This window comes from Xenopus laevis, chromosome 7L (genome assembly GCF_017654675.1).
Source record: "Xenopus laevis strain J_2021 chromosome 7L, Xenopus_laevis_v10.1, whole genome shotgun sequence".
Classification (NCBI taxonomy): Eukaryota; Metazoa; Chordata; class Amphibia; order Anura; family Pipidae; genus Xenopus; species Xenopus laevis.
The window spans coordinates 124,587,947-124,608,153 of record NC_054383.1 but is presented as its reverse complement, the minus strand read 5'-3'; the positions used below and the strand labels follow the sequence as shown (position 1 = coordinate 124,608,153).

The 20,207-nt window shown below is 41.2% G+C and overlaps 1 protein-coding gene across 1 annotated transcript in view; it reads right to left on the bottom strand.

The window, feature by feature from the left end:
• The window catches only part of LOC108695919 (guanylate-binding protein 1-like), a 114,416-nt gene that overhangs the window by 852 nt on the left and 93,357 nt on the right, over nucleotides 1–20,207 (bottom strand). The gene's annotated exons all lie outside the window — the stretch shown is intronic.

The following is a 20,207-nucleotide window of genomic DNA, read 5'->3' as shown; positions in this document are numbered from 1 at the left end:
TAACAGGTCCCATACCTGTACTGACTTCAGCATCTTAGTGCCACAACCTTCTTGCTTGTCTCTCCTTTCTCACCATCCTGATTACTATCTATCCTGCTATTATTGAGCTCAGCCCTTCTCTGAGTGTCCTTATGCTCCTCTACCTTTTCCTAGTTAAAGAGACTTAAACTTAAGCTTTATCTAGAAAGATATACACAAAGGAATGCAGGACTTTGAAGGACACTTACAATTGCTAAAACATATTGTACACATGCACATTGTTGTCAACTCTTTAGGGTAGAACTACATGGATGACTTCTATGCGTTTTCGGCGGATCCGATTCGCTGCTCTACAACATAGGTGTCAAATCGGATGCGACCAGAAAATAAGGTAAGAAATAATATGTTGGATCTTGTCGGGGCGTTCATTGTCTGCATCAGACAGTCATGCAGTGTCAGATGCGACACCATCCGACATTGCTATTGTTTACCTTATTCTTCGTCGCATCCGATTTGACGCCTGCGTTTTGGCGCAGCACGTCGGATCCGGCGAAGCTGCGTAGAAGTCGTCCATGTAGTTCTACACTTAGGGGCCAATTCATTAACTTCGAGTGAAGGATTCAAAGTAAAAAAACTTCGAATTTCGAAATGTTTTTTGGGCTACTTTGACCATCGAATGGGCTACTTCGACCTTCGAATACGACTTCGAATTGAAGGATTCGAACTAAAAATCGTTCGACTTTTCGACCATTCGATAGTCGAAGTACTGTCTCTTTAAGAAAAAACTTCGACCCCCTAGTTCGCCACCTAAAAGCTACCGAAGGTCCCCATAGGCTTGGCTATCTTTTTTCGGTCGAAGGATAATCCTTCGATCGTTGGATCAAAATCCTTCGAATCGTTCGTTTTGAAGGATTTAATCGAACGATTATTCCTTCGATCGTTCGATCGCAGTTTTTGCGCAAAATCCTTCGACTTCGATATTCGAAGTCAAAGGATTTTCATTCCCAGTCGAATATCGAGGGTTAATTAACCCTCGATATTCGACCCTTGATGCATCTGCCCCTTAGTCTTCCACATTTTTTTATTGATTAGCAGTCTATTTTAATTCTATGGATTCATTTAGCATGAAACAGTGAATTATTGTGATGCAAACTTGCATAGAACAACCTACGTGCATATGCGAAGGGCCGAGCAATTGCTTCGAGAATTTCCCCAAACAGAGACCTATTGGCAGCCTCATCATTTTGTTTCTTCAGATCTTTGATTTGATCTTTCAGCATTTCAGATTCTTGATGGAATCCTTTCTTCAGCACCTCTTCTTGCTCCTAATCTCACATAAGGAGTAAACAAAGATTGCTTAGTGACATCATCTTGTTATTTCCTTACAAAATACAAGTTAATGCACAGGCACACACTGTCAAATGTATTAAAACTGAAAAAGGCATAATCAGGGTTTTAGCTGCCCCAGCTATTTGTGGCCTGAAAGGTTCCAAATATCTCTTATAAGCAGTTGTTAAAGGGCATGTAAAGTCTAAAATAGAATAAGGCTAGAAATGCTGTATTTTGTATACTAAATATAAACATGAACTTACTGCACCACAAGCCTAATCAAACAAATAATTTATGCTTTCAAAGTTGGCTACAGGGGGTCACCATCTTGTAACTTTGTTATACATGCTCTGTGTGGTCTGGGCTGCTTAGGGATCGTCATAAACAAAGCTGCTTGAGTTCTGCATGGCTGGGAAGTAAGTCAGGGGCTCCCCCTGCTGTTCATAAGTAGGATTGTTTCCCTGCAGAGCAGTTAGGGACCCTCTGACAATTCCTATCCACAGCAGTAAATGAAGGGAGAATTTCACTGCATACAGTCAGGTTTCTACATTTTTTAAATTAAAGTATATTGGAGATAGGTTTCTTTTTCATTAAAATAAGTAAAAATGGGATTTTATTTTTTTGCCTTTACATGCCCTTTAAAGGGGTGGTTCACCTTTAAGTTAACCTTTAATATGTTATAGAATGGCCAATTCAAAGCAATTGGCCTTCATTGTTTATTTTTTATTGTTTTTAAATCATTTGCTTTCTTTTTCCGACTTTCAAATGGAGGTCACTGACCCCATATAAAAACAAATGCTCTATAAGTCTACAAATGTATTGTTATTGCTACTTTTTATTACTCATCTGTCTATTCAGACCCTCTCTTTCATATTCCAGTCTCTTATTCAAATCAATGCATGGTTACTCTGGGAACTTGGACATTAAAAACCTGATTGCTGCAATAGCAAACTGGAGAGCCGCTGAATAAAAAGCTAAATAACTCAAAAACCACAAATAATAAAAAATGAAAACCAATTACAAATTGTCTCAGAATATCACTCTCTACAAAATACTAAAATAGTTAATTTAAAGGTGAACAATCCCTTTAATATTGGATCTCCGTAAATAATACTGTAGTGCAGGTTTGACATCTAAGAGAAGAACCCACAACATATCTGTTAATCTAATATACAGGCTAATAGGCAGTGATGTTATTAAAGGGGAAGGAAACCTAGTCAGCGCAAACCCCTCACCCCCCCTCCCGTTTGTTGCCCACCCTCCCTCCTCCCCCCTGGCCTACCCATCCTGCTGGGCAAATGCCCCTAACTTGTTACTTACCCTTCTGCGCAGGTCCAGTCCAGGGAGTTCACAGACGACATCTTCTTCCACGCGATCTTCTTCCTGCTGTGAATGCCGCTTTGGCGCATGCGCAGGAGGATCATTTCGCCAGTACGATCTACTGCGCATGCGCGTGACTTTTGGCGCATGCGCAGTAGATCATACTGGCTAAATGATCCTACTAAGAAGATGTCGTCTGTGAACTCCCTGGACTGGACCTGCGCAGAAGGGTAAGTAACAAGTTAGGGGCATTTGCCCAGCGGGACGGGTAGGCCAGGGGGGAGGAGGGAGGGTGGGCAACAAACGGGAGGTGGGGTGGGTGGTTTGCGCCGACTAGGTTTCCTTCCCCTTTAATGATGTTATTTTAGGATGGCCTAGTTCCACCCAATCTGCTGCTTGGATCTTGTACCTTTAGCTTCTCTTTTATCATCCATTCATTTTGCTCTATGATCTTCTTTCTCTCCTCTATCATCTTCTCCTCCATCAATCTCTTATGATCTTCCAGGCTTTTCTTCTGATTCTCCATGTCTACCTCTAAACGTCTGTTATGTTCCTCCAATATTTGCTTTTCCCTCTCAGCAGCTTCAGTCCGGACTCGCTGGTCTGAATAAGATAATTGATAATTGTAAGAAAAGGTTGTAGTATTTGTCTTGGATTTAGAGTGAGCAGTTTGGGGGCATTTTCTTTCTATAGTGTCAGTCTAGACTGGTATTGGCTGTGTTAGACTTTTATACAGGGAAAGTGCCTTAATACACAGGAGGCATGATATGGCACTTTGGCAATAGGAAGTTTGAAAGGAGTTCATTGCACTTAGGAGAAGGACTTAGTTTAAAGCAGAACAGAAGAAAATATTACTTGACAGCAGAACCTAGATTTATCTGAGTTACTGGATATTTTGGAGCATCATAAAAAGGATTAACAAAGTCTGACTGTTAGCATCAGCTATTGTCATATATTCTCCTGTTTAATCTACACTCTACAGCTCAGTTAGCCACACTGAGTCCTGTTCATGCTCCATATCCATCCCTAGTATTCATGGTAAACCAATATTGCACCTGCTCTCTGCTTCTACAGCATACGTCTCATATATATATATATATATGGTAAATCGGCACTCACCATTCCTGCAATTAGTGGCCGGGTGCTAACCAAATTCATCGATAGCAGTCCAATGAAAGCACTCACGGCATTGACCCTTCAGATATATATCAAAATATTTTTATTAGTGCATGGTGCATCATGCACTAATAAAAATGTTTTCATATATATCTGAAGGGTCAAGGCCATGAGAGCTTTCATTGGACTAATATATATATATATATATATATATATATATATATATATATATATATATATATATATAAATCCAGTGAGGGTGAGTGCCGGTGAATCATATGACTATATATATATATATATATATATATATATATATATATATATATGGTTTTTTTTTTGATTGATCATAAATTTGGGGGGGCTATACCCAATCAATGTCAAAATTGAATGCTATGCTACAATATTTTACACAAAGTTTATTTTATCCGGTAGGTTCTATGCCTATACTGCTTAGGGCTAAACATTAAGGGGCAGATTTATCAAGGGTCGAATTAAAAATTCAAATTCGAAATTCGAATTTTCTAATTTTTTTTATGGTCAAAACTGTCAAATTCGACTAGGGAGTTATTAAAATTCGATTTGAGTTTTTTAAAAAAAATTCTAATTTTATTTTGGAGATTTATGATATTCTGAGCCTTTAAGAACTCGAATTTGACTATTCACCAACTAAAACCTGCTGAATTGCTGTTTAAGTCAATGGGAGAGGCCCAGGGATCAATTTGGAGCGGTTTGCAGCCTTCCTGGCATTCAACTTTCATTTTGGGTTGATTACATTCCTCAGAGATAATAAAATTCGATTTTGTTAACAAATTTCGATTTTAGGGGCGTTTTTAAAAACTCACATGAATTCAAAATTCGACCTTTGATAAAAGTAAGAACAATCATGCATGTAACACATTACTCAAATATATCCTATAATAAAAATCCTCTTGAACTTAAAGGGCACCTGTCACCCAGATATAAAAATGTGTATTACAAAACCCCTTTTCAAATTAAACATGAAATCCAAATTATTTTTTTAATCAAAACATCAGTTGTATACGCATTTAAAAATCTCAGCTGTCAATCAAATATTGCCTGCCCCTCCTCTATGCCTTAGGCATAGAGGCCATTACTTTCTATTTTCATTCAGCACTTACTAGATGTCACTGCTCTCCCCACATTTACCCCTCTGTATTTACCATTTAATTGTGTAGCCAGTGCATGGGAATGGACATCAGGTTCCCCATTCTGGTGCACAAACAAGATTCTGAGATGATACAAGACTTGTCTTAATAACAGTGTCCACAAAATGGCTCCTGCCTGCTTGTTATAATTATGAATTCCCAGACTGAAGGAAACAAGATTCAAATAATTTATATTGTGTAATTAAAAGTCAGTTTTGCTTGACTAATGTGATAGGATTTGGAATAATGTTTTCCAGTGATGGGTCCCCTTTAAATATAAAACACAGTTTTTTATTAAAACATCTATAGAAATACATATCAGCTGTCAATCATATATTACTTGCCCCTCCTCTGTGCCTCAGATGGGACAGGGAATTATTTTTACTTTCTGTTATGCACTTGCTAAATGTCACTGCACTAAATGTCACATTTTCTCACCATCTTTAATTATGTAGCCAGTGCTCAAGTACCAGGTCCCCCATTCTGTACATATAACAGATTTTGGTATGATAATAAACTTGCCTTAATTAATAATACTGTTCACACAATGGCAGATGCCTGCTTGCTGTGACTGTAAATTCCTATACTGAAGGACACAATATTTAAATCATTTATATAGTGTAAGTAAAGTTTTTTTTGCTTGACAACCACAACAGAAAATAATTTGGATTTGTTTTCTCGAGGTGACAGGTCTCCTTTAAAAACATGGAAATTTGCATCCAGAATTTTCATTGGATAAATGGACGACACAGATACACATCTAAACCCCTCCAGCTCACCTTCTATTTCCTTTTCTTTAATCGTAAGGGACTGATCTGCCTGCAAAATTGCTGCTTCTACTGTTTCTTTTTCAGTGAGAAATTCCTGTAGTATCTCTAGAGCCTGTTATATATGTAAAAAAGGAAAATAAAGATATGGATTATGTGGTTACAAATAAAACAAAAGCAATAGAATGGCGTTAAAGTCAATGGGCATCCGAATAGTGTTGACACAGGCGACTTTTCAGACGCGCCTCCAAAAAATGTTGAAATTTCGCGAATTTATTCGCCGGCAGCGAAATGCAGAAATTCACCGTGAATTCGTGCCAGAAGGATTTATTTGCCCATCACTACTGATTAATCATTGCTTCTACCCTAAATGAACCAAATAAAGCTGGCAGCTGCAAGGCTTACTTTAAGACCCCAGCTGCAGTTCAGCACAACTGTTTGATCTACTTTCTTTAACCAAAACAGGCAAGTGTTATTGTGTTATATATAGTGTAACACTATTCACACAAACGTGAGGAAGTAAGGGGGTTATTTATTAAAATCCGAATTTTAAAATCTCAAAAATTTTAGATTTTCACTGGAAAACTCAAATATTTAGATGGGGAAAAAACCTAAAACCAAATCCAAAAATCCTCCATCTCAGACCTGTATAAGTCAATGGGAGAGGCACCTATCTCAAATTGAAGTGTTTCGTGGTCTGAGCTTGGGTTTAGCCAGAAAATCCTACTTTTTTAAGGTTTTCAGCCAAAAATTCTAAAAATGTGTGCAATTCGGGGAATATTCGAGCGATTTGGGTCTTTGCTCCATTTTATTGAGTTTTTTTATTAATAAATAAGCTACCATTGAGCATGGGAGTTTGGTTGTGTTTTTTATTAATAAAATATGAAATAAATTAGGATTTTCGTAAATAAACCCCTAAATGTCTGTTCTTTCAAAACCGCAATACCCTTGAATTGTCCTGATAAATGTGCTTAGTACAGGGGAATATCTATGTTGCCATAATTGGTTTCCCTCCGTCTGTTTAAATGACTTGGTCCTATATGAAAACCTATCAAAGTTACCCATCTGTGATGCCATGACATGATCCATTGGCATCTAGACCATGCACAGCTAATTAGTGAGTGCATTATAATCCAATTATCATATTCCAAAATGAAGGCAAAGCAGAACACTAAGACCCTGTACCTTAACTCCTTTGCCTTTGCTGCTCTTGTATTTGTCCACCAGTGAATTCTTCTCTGCCAGAAACTGTTTATATCCACCAGGTTTGGAGAATTTCCCATCTGATATATCGCTCTCCAGACTCTCACTCAGTTTCCGTAGAATGGCTTTGCACTTTTTGGCAGATTCCTCTTCATTGTATAGAGAATATTTGGACTTTTTCACTGCCAGATCATGCTGTAAATATATTGCAAAAAAGCCTTAAATGGTCAGAACCAAGGCTTGACAATTTTATCAGTCATGTATTATCTGTTTCCGGTCTCTCATTTTCCTCCAGTACTTCTACTTTTAATTTACTATTTTAAATATATCTACTATACCATTTACTATAAAATATATCATTTAATTTATATATAAGTTTTATAGATAATTTATTTATAAATTATAAATGTATCTAATAGATTAGAGAAACTCACAATGAGTTGTGTCAGATATTCCCCGTTCTCATCCTTGAAGGAAAGGCCCATAAAGACCTTTGTTGCTTCTTTTTCACATTCCTGGTGAATATTGAGAAACTCTTCCTGTGTCTCTGTAGGGAATTTGCCAATGTTCTTGCTCATCTCTTCCTGATACTTGGCCAGAGCTTTCTGCACGGCTCTAGAATTCTCAATCTGTGCCAGGGCAATTACTGCGTTCTCCATACAGGGGATAGAACCGCTCCGTATTGCCTCTGTATATGACACGGCCAGATTGCCCAGCACTGGTATGGAACAGAAAAGAGAATTGTGTTAGAGCACTTGACCACAGTTGGTGACCACAGATGAAGACTTTTTAACGTTAAACTCACATCTCCCTGTGACTGTGTATCCGCCCACTAGAGTTTTAGCATTACAATTCTCATAGATGTGACGGCAAAACTTTGTGGTTTTCTTTACAAATTCAGGCTCTAATTGGGATTCCTGGAGTTCTTCCAGTCTCTGGAGAGCATTTGATGTTGATACTGGCCGGTCAAACACAAAACATTTGTGGGAATGAAAGTAATGACGGATGCACTGACGAGGCAGGTTGTAGTCTTGAACCTTTCTGCCTAAACCTAAAAAAAAAATGGAAATGAATTTGGATGAATTAATGTTTTAAAATTTGGATGACCTACACATACAATGCTACAAATTGAGGGCTGCACCACAGAAACTGCAGATGTTCCATTCTGTGCCTTCCTCTTCTCTCTTTCATGTTCCTTTTCATGTTATTCTATCCACTGATCTCATTGTGTTTCTGTAATCTCTCTGATTGCCATTGTCTTTTGCCCTCTCTTTCATTTCCTTATTAGCTCTACTTTCTCTATTAGTCTTTTCTAACCCATATTACTTTAACCCCCATTTTGGTTAAATATGTCCCTGTCTTGACTTTTTTTCCCCTTTATTTAGAATCCCTGTTGTTTCTTATACATATTTAAAAACATTTTCAATTGACTTTAAATTCCTCTTTCTGCGTTTGTGTTTTGGCCCCTCTCAAGGATCAAAATCAAAATAGTTTGGGTAACAAAATCACCCAGTCTGTCATTTTCCTTAAAGAGATACTCACATCAAAAAAATACAATTACTTACAAAAGCAGAACGATCAGCGAAAAATGATAAACATGACGTATAGGCAACTTTTAATGTAGATTAATATTTTGAAAAGAGCAATTTTAGGGGCAGATTTTTCAAGGGTTGAAATTTCAAAGTAATGGGAGTTTTTTTTTTTTGAACTCCCATAAATTCAAAATTTGAATAAAAAAAAAAAGACCAACCGAAATTTATTAAAAAAAAAAGTCGAAGTTTTTTTTTCTTTGGGTGAATAGTCCATATTCAATTGAATTCGAATCTAACAAACAACGCATTTGCTCGAATTCGAATCAAAGTTTTTTTTTCCAAAGTCCACCAATTGACTCCAAATAGGTTCCAGGAGGTTCCCCATAGGCTAAAACCGCAATTCGGCAGGTTTTAGATGGTGAATGGTCGAAGTTGAATTTTTAAAGAGACAGTATGTGATAAATTTCCATATTCTAATTTTCTTCAAATTCATATTGAATTTGGACTAGTCCCTAGTACAAAAAAATTAATTTGTGAATTTTCACTTCGACCTTTGATAAATCTGCCCCTTAGTGTCAGTATGACTTTAAGGCTTTCCTATAAAGTTCCTCTCTGTGAGAGGGGGACAAACTTCAATAAATGCAACTCCATTCACAGTTATTGGAAATCACCATGAAGTACTGGGTCCTTATAAGCTCACAAGCTAAACAAGAATTTACTTACCTTTCTTTAATTCCAGCGCATCTAGTAAATATTGATCCTCAGTGATTGGCAGGTCATTCTTCTCTAACTTGAGTGTGAAGTCCCTCACGCACCAAATGAATGATGGGAAGAACCTTTTAAATTCTCCAGATTCATCCACTTCCTCTTCCTTTGCTTGTCCTTCAGATGATTTCACTTTTATGCGCTCGGTTAGTTCTGTCACGTAACTGTGTAATGTTATGGGATGTAACATAAATATCACAGACACATCACACAACTATCATTTCAACTGGAGCAAGATAAATGTATTTAAAAATAAAATCATAAATGAATAAAGAAAGCTCAGTAAAGTGACACAAACAGGCCCACAGCCAAGGGTACTTGACACCCTAGATCCCCTCAGGACTTAAAAGGATTAGACTGTCTCTGCTAATTCACATATGTATCAAAAAGTTACATTAAATACATTAAAAGGCGCAATCACATTGGTGGAAGACATCACTGCCTAATTGAATAAACCATTATCTTGACTTATCTTCAGTGTCGGACTTGCCCGGCCCGAGATACCGGGAAAAAACCCGGTGGGCCCCGACCCTCGTGGGCCCCCGCCGGGCCAGAACCCTTATAGATATTTCCAATCGTCAAAAATAAATTTTTTTTCGGGCGATGCGCGCCGAGTGGCTGGTGCGCATGCGCGCCGAGCGGCGCTGTTGCTGGCCCGACGCGTTTTAGTAGGGGGGCGGGGGGTCGAAGGGGGGCCCCTGGACAGCAGTCCCGGTGGGCCCCGGGCCCCCCAGTCCGACCCTGCTTATCTTATTCCAAGATATTAAAGGATTCATGTACTGTTAACGTGGATTAATTTTGTTACAACATCGCCACCTGCTGGTCATTTTCTGATCAGTCTGACCACCAAGTAGTCAAGGAAGTTGTCAGGAGAAAGAAAAAGACTGCTCTGATGATCTTCTGCTTAGGAAAGATTTTGAAAGGTTTCTAATTGTTTTTCCTAAGCAAAAGAACATCAGAGCAGCCTCTTTCTTTCTCCTGACAACTTCCTTGACTACTTGGTTGTCAGACTGGTCGGAAAATGACCGGCAGGTGGCGCTGTTGTAACAAAATGTATCCATGTTAAAGGGATACTGTCATGGGAAAAACATTTTTTTGCAAAACGCATCAGTTAATAGTGCTGGTCCAGCAGAATCCTGCACTGAAATCCATTTCTCAAAAGAGCAAACTGATTTTTTTATATTCAATTTTGAAATCTGACATGGGGCTAGACATATTGTCCATTTCCCAGCTGCCCCAAGTCATGTGACTTGTGCTCTGATAAACTTCAATCACTCTTTACTGCTGTACTGGAGTGATATCACCCCCCCCAGCAGCCAAACAAAAGAACAACGGGAAGGTAACCAGATAACCGCTCCCTAACACAAGATAACAGCTGCCTGGTAGATCTAAGAACAACACTCAATAGTAAAAACCCATGTCCCACTGAGACACATTCAGTTACATTGAGAAGGAAAAACAGCAGCCTGCCAGAAAGCATTTCTCTCCTAAAGTGCAGGCACAAGTCACATGACATGGGGCAGCTGGGAAATTGACAATATGCCTAGCCCCATGTCAGATTTTAAAATTGAATATAAAAAAATCTGTTTGCTCTTTTGAGAAATGGATTTCAGTGCAGAATTCTGCTGGAGTAGTACTATTAACTGATGTGTTTTGAAAAAAACATGTTTTCCATGACAGTATCCCTTTAACAGTACATGTATTTTAGTATTTAGGCCATGCCCTGTATATGGTAGTGAATGTTTTAGAAATCTGAAGTCCTACAGTCTCCATTATAAAAGAAAAATGCAGAGTATCTCTCCAATAATTCATGAAAAGGATACTGAAGATTATCCATGGCTTGTTGGTCAATTGTCCCCATGCTGTTGTACACCAGAGAGCTGCTGAGTAAGATAGCCAGGGAGAAGATCCATGCATCATTCTTGCTGTCTCCCTTAAAGAAGAAAAGAGGAAATAAATATGTCTAGAAACATGAAACGCTGACCATAAATACCTGATTTTGTCTAAATTTGACCTAAGTTCCTGGCTGTCTTGGCTGGTGTGGAACCTCAGAGAAGTGGTTTGCTGTTGACAAGTCATTGCTTGTAATTATGTCAGCTGTCTTGGGTGGACAGGCCACCCTGGAATAAACAAATACCAACCCAGTGTGGAATTCTGGCCCCGTAGCAAACCAGGAAACAAATCCAGTAGCAGGGCTTCAGAAAAACAATCTGTACTAGCCAAATGCATGTACAAAGTGATTAGGTTATTAAGTATTTTGGGGTGTGCATGCCTATTTTAATTTGGTGGCTAGGGATGTCGCGGACTGTTCGCGCGAACATCGACTGTTCGCGCTCGCCGAATGTTCGCGAACGTCGCGCGACGTTCGCCATTTTGGGTTCGCCTTACCTGGCGCTTTTTTTTGACCTCTCACCCCAGACCAGCAGATACATGGCAGCCAATCAGGAAGCTCTCCCTCCTGGACCACCCCCACACCCCCTGGACCACTCCCCTTCCATATATAAACTGAAGCCCTGCAGCGTTTTTTCATTCTGCCTGTGTGTGCTTGGAAGAGCTAGTGTAGGGAGAGAGCTGTTAGTGATTTCACTGATTTGAGGGACAGTTGATAGTAAGTTTGCTGGCTAGTAATCTACTTGATACTGCTCTGTATTGGAGGGACAGAAGTCTGCAAGGATTTGAGGGACATTTTAGGTTAGGTAGCTTTGCTGGCTAGTAATCTACCTTCTACTGCAGTGCTCTGTATGAAGCTGCCTGCTGTGGGCACTGATCTCTTCTGATCTCATCTGCTGACTGCTGTAATAACCCAATAGTCCTTGTAAGGACTGCTTTTATTTTCTTTTTTGTTTTTTTACTTTGCTAGTTGCTACTATAAGAGCCCAGTGCTATTAGTCTAGCAGTGTTGGGGAGTGGGACTGGTGTGCTACTGTGCTGCTCCTAGTAGTTCAGCAGCAATTATAATATACATATAATTTTTATTTTATTTTACTTATCTTACTGTTCTTTAACGTGTACAGTGCTGTTTGCTGTTCTTCATAGTAGTGCACCAATAGTAGTGCACTTGCAGGCATTATTTGCCCAGTGTGTTCTTCAAACAACGGCCATCTAGCTGTGTGAGCTTTTTCACATTCTGTCTAAATATCAATAATAATACCGTCTCCAGAAACACCACCTGAGTGACGTTTTTCAAGCAGCAATAATATATTCCGTATCCACTGCTGTAGTAGTGTATACGTTGACCTTGTAGGCATTGTTTGCCCAGTGTGTTCTTCGTTTTCAAACAACGGCCATCTAGCTGTGTGAGCTTTTTCACATTCTGTCTAAATATCAATAATAATACCGTCTCCAGAAACACCACCTGAGTGACGTTTTTCAAGCAGCAATAATATATTCCGTATCCACTGCTGTAGTAGTGTATACGTTGACCTTGTAGGCATTTTTTGCCCAGTGTGTTCTTCATTTTCAAACAACGGCCATATAGCTGTGTGAGCTTTTTCACATTCTGTCTAAATATCAATAATAATAATATCGTCTCCAGAAACACCGCCTGAGTGACGTTTTTCAAGCAGCAATAATATATTCCGTATCCACTGCTGTAGTAGTGTATACGTTGACCTTGTAGGCATTGTTTGCCCAGTGTGTTCTTCATTTTCAAACAACGGCCATCTAGCTGTGTGAGCTTGTTCACATTCTGTCTAAATATCAATAATAATACCGTCTCCAGAAACACCGCCTGAGTGACGTTTTTCAAGCAGCAATAATATATTCCGTATCCACTGCTGTAGTAGTGTATACGTTGACCTTGTAGGCATTGTTTGCCCAGTGTGTTCTTCATTTTCAAACAACGGCCATCTAGCTGTGTGAGCTTGTTCACATTCTGTCTAAATATCAATAATAATACCGTCTCCAGAAACACCGCCTGAGTGACGTTTTTCAAGCAGCAATAATATATTCCGTATCCACTGCTGTAGTCGTGTATACGTTGACCTTGTAGGCATTGTTTGCCCAGTGTGTTCTTCATTTTCAAACAACGGCCATCTAGCTGTGTGAGCTTTTTCACATTCTGTCTAAATATCAATAATAATACCGTCTCCAGAAACACCGCCTGAGTGACGTTTTTCAAGCAGCAATAATATATTCCGTATCCACTGCTGTAGTAGTGTATACGTTGACCTTGTAGGCATTGTTTGCCCAGTGTGTTCTTCATTTTCAAACAACGGCCATCAAGCTGTGTGAGCTTTTTCACATTCTGTCTAAATATCAATAATAATACCGTCTCCAGAAACACCGCCTGAGTGACGTTTTTCAAGCAGCAATAATATATTCCGTATCCACTGCTGTAGTAGTGTATACGTTGACCTTGTAGGCATTGTTTGCCCAGTGTGTTCTTCATTTTCAAACAACGGCCATCTAGCTGTGTGAGCTTGTTCACATTCTGTCTAAATATCAATAATAATACCGTCTCCAGAAACACCGCCTGAGTGACGTTTTTCAAGCAGCAATAATATATTCCGTATCCACTGCTGTAGTCGTGTATACGTTGACCTTGTAGGCATTGTTTGCCCAGTGTGTTCTTCATTTTCAAACAACGGCCATCTAGCTGTGTGAGCTTTTTCACATTCTGTCTAAATATCAATAATAATACCGTCTCCAGAAACACCGCCTGAGTGACGTTTTTCAAGCAGCAATAATATATTCCGTATCCACTGCTGTAGTAGTGTATACGTTGACCTTGTAGGCATTGTTTGCCCAGTGTGTTCTTCATTTTCAAACAACGGCCATCAAGCTGTGTGAGCTTTTTCACATTCTGTCTAAATATCAATAATAATACCGTCTCCAGAAACACCGCCTGAGTGACGTTTTTCAAGCAGCAATAATATATTCCGTATCCACTGCTGTAGTAGTGTATACGTTGACCTTGTAGGCATTGTTTGCCCAGTGTGTTCTTCATTTTCAAACAACGGCCATCTAGCTGTGTGAGCTTGTTCACATTCTGTCTAAATATCAATAATAATACCGTCTCCAGAAACACCGCCTGAGTGACGTTTTTCAAGCAGCAATAATATATTCCGTATCCACTGCTGTAGTAGTGTATACGTTGACCTTGTAGGCATTGTTTGCCCAGTGTGTTCTTCATTTTCAAACAACGGCCATCTAGCTGTGTGAGCTTTTTCACAATCTGTCTAAATATCAATAATAATACCGTCTCCAGAAACACCACCTGAGTTGTTGTTGTTGTTTTAAAAATAATGCCAGGCAAAGGCAGGCCGCCACGCAGAGGCACTAGGGGCCGTGCTGCTATGCTATCCTGTGGCCCTAGGAAATTGCCCAGTTTTAAAAAGGCAATGACCCTGAACTCCCAAAATGCTGAAGAGGTAGTTGACTGGCTTACACAGCACACCCCATCCTCTACCGTTTCTAACTTTACCACAACATCCTCATCCTCCACTGCTATGGCCACCCCACGTAACACTTCCTCCACCACCGGCGCCCCTTCTTCACTGGAGTCAGAGGAGTTATTTTCACATGAGTTTCTTGAACTGAGTGATGCGCAACCATTATTGGCAGAAGAAGATGAAGGAGATGAGGACGTTACACCAGATTTAATTCTGGCAGAGAACACAACAGAGATGGACATAATGAGTGATGAGGAGGTCCCCGCTGCTGCTTCCTTCTGTGAGCTGTCAGAAGAAATTGATGCATCTGAGGAGAATGATGATGAGGAGATTGATGTTTTGTGGGTGCCCAGTAGAATAGAGCAAGAGGAGGATAGTTCAGATGGAGAGACGGAGAGTCAGAGAGGCAGGAGGAGAATAAGACTTGGAAGAAGCAGGGAGGACAGCTCGCAGGGAACAGTAGGGCAACAACATGTATCGGCACCTGTGGTCAGCCGGCCAACGCACCCGCCATTGCCGCCAACTTCTACTGTTACCGCCAGATTGCCAGCTTCAAAAAGGTCAGCAGTGTGGGATTTTTTTAATGTGTGTGCCTCTGACAAAAGCGTTGTAATTTGCAATGAGTGCAGTCAGAAACGGAGTCTTGGGAAGCCCAACAGCCACATAGGTACAACTTCTATGCGAAGGCACATGAACGGCAAGCACAAAGCACTTTGGGAGCAACACCTCAAAGGCAACAGGCAAACTAAAAGCCACCCTCCTTCTGGTCCAGCATCTTACTGCTCTACCTCTGCTGTCCTTGACCCGTCTGAACCACCCTCCACTCCGCCTTCCACCTTGACCACCAGTTCCCATTCCCAGTCATCTGCCTCCAGCCAAGTTTCTGTGAGGGCCATGTTTGAGCGTAAGAAGCCAATGTCTGCGAGTCACCCCCTTGCCCGGCGTCTGACAGCTGGCTTGTCTGCACTCTTAGCCCGCCAGCTTTTACCATACCAGCTGGTGGACTCTGAGGCCTTCCGCAAATTTGTAGCAATTGGGACACCGCAGTGGAAGGTACCCAGCCGCAATTTTTTTTCAAAAAAGGGAATACCACACCTGTACCACCATGTGCAGAGCCAAGTCACCGCATCTCTGTCACTTAGTGTTGGGCCAAAGGTCCATATGACTACTGACGCATGGTCCTCCAAGCATGGTCAGGGCAGGTATGTCACCTACACTGCCCACTGGGTGAACTTGGTAATGGCTGGGAAGCAGGGAATGTGTGGCTCAACAACGACAGTGGAGTTGGTGTCACCGCCACGGATTGCACGCGGTTCTGCCACCACCTCTACTCCTCCTTCGCTCTCTACCTCGTCTTCTTCCTCTTCTTCCTCCTCTGCTGATGGGTCCTCCTCCTCCACACCTGTGCACCCCCAGCTCCCCCTAGGCTATTCGACGTGCCAGGTACGCCGTTGTCATGCTGTCTTGGGGATGATGTGCCTGGAAAGCAGAAACCATACCGGATCTGTACTCCTGTCATCTCTGCAGTCACAGGCCGATCAGTGGCTGACCCCACACCAACTGAAGATCGGAAAAGTGGTGTGTGACAATGGAAGCAATCTGTTGGCAGCACTGAGACTGGGCAATTTAACACATGTGCCCTGCATGGCACATGTTCTGAATTTAATAGTCCAACGTTTTGTCTCAAAGTACCCAGGATTCCAGGACGTTCTCAGGCAGTCCAGGAAGGTGTCGGCCCATTTCAGACGTTCCTATACAGCCATGGCACGCCTTGCTGACATTCAGCAGCGGTACAACATGCCAGTCAGGCGTTTGATTTGCGACAGCCAGACTCGCTGGAATTCAACGCTCCTCATGTTGGAACGTCTGCTGCAACAACAAAGAGCCGTCAACGAATACCTGTTTGAACTGGGTGGTAGGACTGGATCTGCAGAGCTGGGGATTTTTTTCCCCGTTACTGGGTGCTTATGCGCGATGCCTGCAGGCTCATGCGCCCTTTTGAAGAGGTTACAAACATGGTCAGTTGCACCGAAGGCACCATCAGCGACCTAATACCCTTTGCTTTCTTCCTGGAGCGTGCCGTGCGACGAGTGACAGATGAGGCTGTAGACCAGCGTGACGAGGAGCAGGAAGCGCACGATTTCTGGTCGGAATCACCAGAACGAACCCAGGCACCTGCTGCAACGCAGGGAGAGGTGTCAGAAGTGGAGTCAGAGGAGGAAGGTGGCTTTGTGGAGGAGGAGGACCAACAGGAGCAGGCTTCACAGGGGGCTAGTGGTGACCTTTTGGGGACCCCTGGTCTTGTACGTGGCTGGGGGGAGGAGACCGTGGATGATGCAGTCCTTGATAACGAGGAAGCGGAGATGGATACCTCTGCATCCAACCTTGTGAGAATGGGGTCTTTCATGCTGTCATGCCTGTTGAAGGACCCCCGTATCAAGAGGCTTAAGGAGAAGGACCTGTACTGGGTCGCGACTCTACTAGACCCTCGGTACAAGCATAAAGTGGCAGAAATGTTACCAACATACCACAAGTCTGAAAGGATGCTGCATTTACAAACCATCCTGCAAAACATGTTGTACAATGCTTTTAAGGGTGATGTCACTTCAGGAACTCATCAACATTCCAGGGGCAGAGGTGCCAGTAATCCTGCCACGAGCGCACCTGCAAGGACAAAGCACTTTGGCCAGTCTGTAACGTCAGACATGCAAATGTTTTTTTGTCCAAGGCAGCGCCAGAACCCTTCTGGATCCACCCTCAAAGAACGCCTCGACCGGCAGGTAGCGGACTACCTGGCATTAACTGCAGATATCGACACTCTGAGGAGCGATGAACCCCTGGACTACTGGGTGCGCAGGCTTGATCTGTGGCCAGAGCTGTCACAATTTGCCATGAACCTCTTGTCTTGCCCCGCCTCAAGTGTCCTCTCAGAAAGGACCTTCAGTGCAGCAGGAGGGATTGTAACTGAGAAGAGAACTCGCCTAGGTCACAAAAGTGTGGATTACCTGACCTTTATTAAAATGAATGAGGGGTGGATCTCGGAGGGTTACTGCACGCCGGAAGACTTGTTCTGAGTTTCTGACTCCCCATGCAGCTGTCCTTCTCTGCACGCCTCATGACTCCACACACAGCTGTCCTTTAGCGTCCTCCTCCCTCCACCACCGTTACAAACTAGGGTGCAAATCCAGGTAAATCCTGAGTTTTTCTGGCCTCTGTGCTTCAGTGGCTGCGACAAAAATAAATGAATATTTTCAGCATTTATATGGCATATTTTTTCTGGCCTCTGTGCTTCAGTGGCTGTGACAAAAAAAATGAATATTTTCAGCATTTATATGGCATATTGTTTCTGGCCTCTGTGCTTCAGTGGCTGCGACAAAAATAAATGACTATTTTCAGCATTTATATGGCATATTTTTTCTGGCCTCTGTGCTTCAGTAGCTGTGACAAAAAAAATGAATATTTTCAGCATTTATATGGCATATTTTTCCTGGCCTCTGTGCTGCAGTGGCTGCGACAAAAATAAATGAATATTTTCAGCATTTATATGGCATATTGTTTCTGGCCTCTGTGCTTCAGTGGCTGCGACAAAAATAAATGACTATTTTCAGCATTTATATGGCATATTTTTTCTGGCCTCTGTGCTTCAGTGGCTGTGACAAAAAAAAAATGAATATTTTCAGCATTTATATGGCATATTTTTTCTGGCCTCTGTGCTGCAGTGGGTGCGACAAAAAAAATGAATATTTTCAGCATTTATATGGCATATTTTTCCTGGCCTCTGTGCTGCAGTGGCTGCGACAAAAAAAAATTTATATTTTCAGCATTTATATGGCATATTTTTCCTGGCCTCTGTGCTGCAGTGGCTGCGACAAAAAAAAATTAATATTGTTTGCATTTATATGGCATATTTTTTCTGGCCTCTGTGCTGCAGTGGCTGCGACAAAAAAAAATTAATATTTTCAGCATTTATATGGCATATTGTTTCTGGCCTTCTGGTTCAGTGGCTGCGACAACATTTTTTTTATATTTTCAGCATTTATATGGCATATTGTTTCTGGCCTTCTGGTTCAGTGGCTGCGACAAAAAAAACATAATTTTTCAGGAAAGTACACATGCCTAATTTTTCAGGGTTCTGCAACAGTGGCAAAATCGCATCTTTTATGGTCACCGCAGGTGATCAATAAAGTAGACCAAAACTGGGCCCACACTGCAGAATCAGTGTTTTTTGGTTCACTTCACTGTACATTGAATTACCTCTGCCTGACCGTGCACGTGCGCACAAGCACGGTGACTGCTAAACACACCACTACAGAAATATTGCCACCAACAGGACGAACATCCTGGAGGTGACAAGCTCAACTAGTAATTAACAACTATTATTTGCTCACTTGACGGTATCATTCATTAAAGCTCTTTGCGTTTTTTTGCGTTGCAGTAAGCGCCGCTTTTCGTCTTTGCGTGTGAACAGGCTGTAACCTTTACACGACTTGATTGGCATGTAGACGCCGGACGTTTTAAAGCATTTTATTACACAGGTTTAGAAATGTAGTGTGATTTCTGCCCTTTAGCACAAAACGCAGCGCTGTGTCAACAATGTATTTTTCCCGATACATTTTTGCCCTTGATCCCCCTCTGGCATGCCACTGTCCAGGTCGTTGCACCCTTTAAACAACTTTAAAATCATTTTTCTGGCCAGAAATGTCTTTTCTAGCTTTTATAAAATTCGCCTTCCCATTGAAGTCTATGGGGTTTGCGACGTTCGCGAACCGTTCGCATTTTTGACGCAAGTTCGCGAATATGTTCGCAAACTTTTTTTCCGACGTTCGCTACATCCCTATTGGTGGCATATTTACAGCATTAATATATATTCCCTATTGTATCATATTTAAGATGGATGGTGAATATGCCTTAACATTTTATCTTAGGCAACATCTCTAAAAGTAAATACTATGCTGCAGTAGAAAACACCTTAAACAGCTTGAAAAATGTTCACTCACCTTCTCCACATCCCCCAGTCCCTCTGTGTCCAACAGAACTAGGGTGTGCCCTTGTTTCATAGGGTGAGGCACACACCACATCCAAATTCCTTTAGTCTTTGACTGAATGGTTGATCCAAGTGCAAACCCTGAAGCAACAATATAAAATAATAGTTTGATTTTATTTATTTATTTTTATTTATTTAAACTGGCAGAGCACCCACAGCAGCACAGAAATCTCCTGCCTTACTGGTTAAAGGGGATGTAAACCCCAACGTAACGCTGTCCCACAAAACCCCCTAGTTTTCTATAGAAGTTGACAGAAACTGTAATTATTGAGGCAAGAAATTTCACCAATGAGAATTCTACTGATCAAAAACTTCATTATAAATGAAAACGAAGTGACCAATAAGAATTCTGATTCCCAGCACCATGTCAGACATCTTGCTGTTATCTTATCATATATTTTATTCTTGATGGTATGACACTGGAATCAAACACGGGGATAAAGGACAGACTTGTTCAGTGCTGGGAAACTGAGAAGGAAAGGTTAAAACTAAGTAAGCCTTATCAGAAAGGTCCATCTAAATATACCAGTAAACCCCCCAAGTAATGTTGCTCTGAGTCCCCTGTCAAAAGAAATACTGCATTTCTTTCCTTC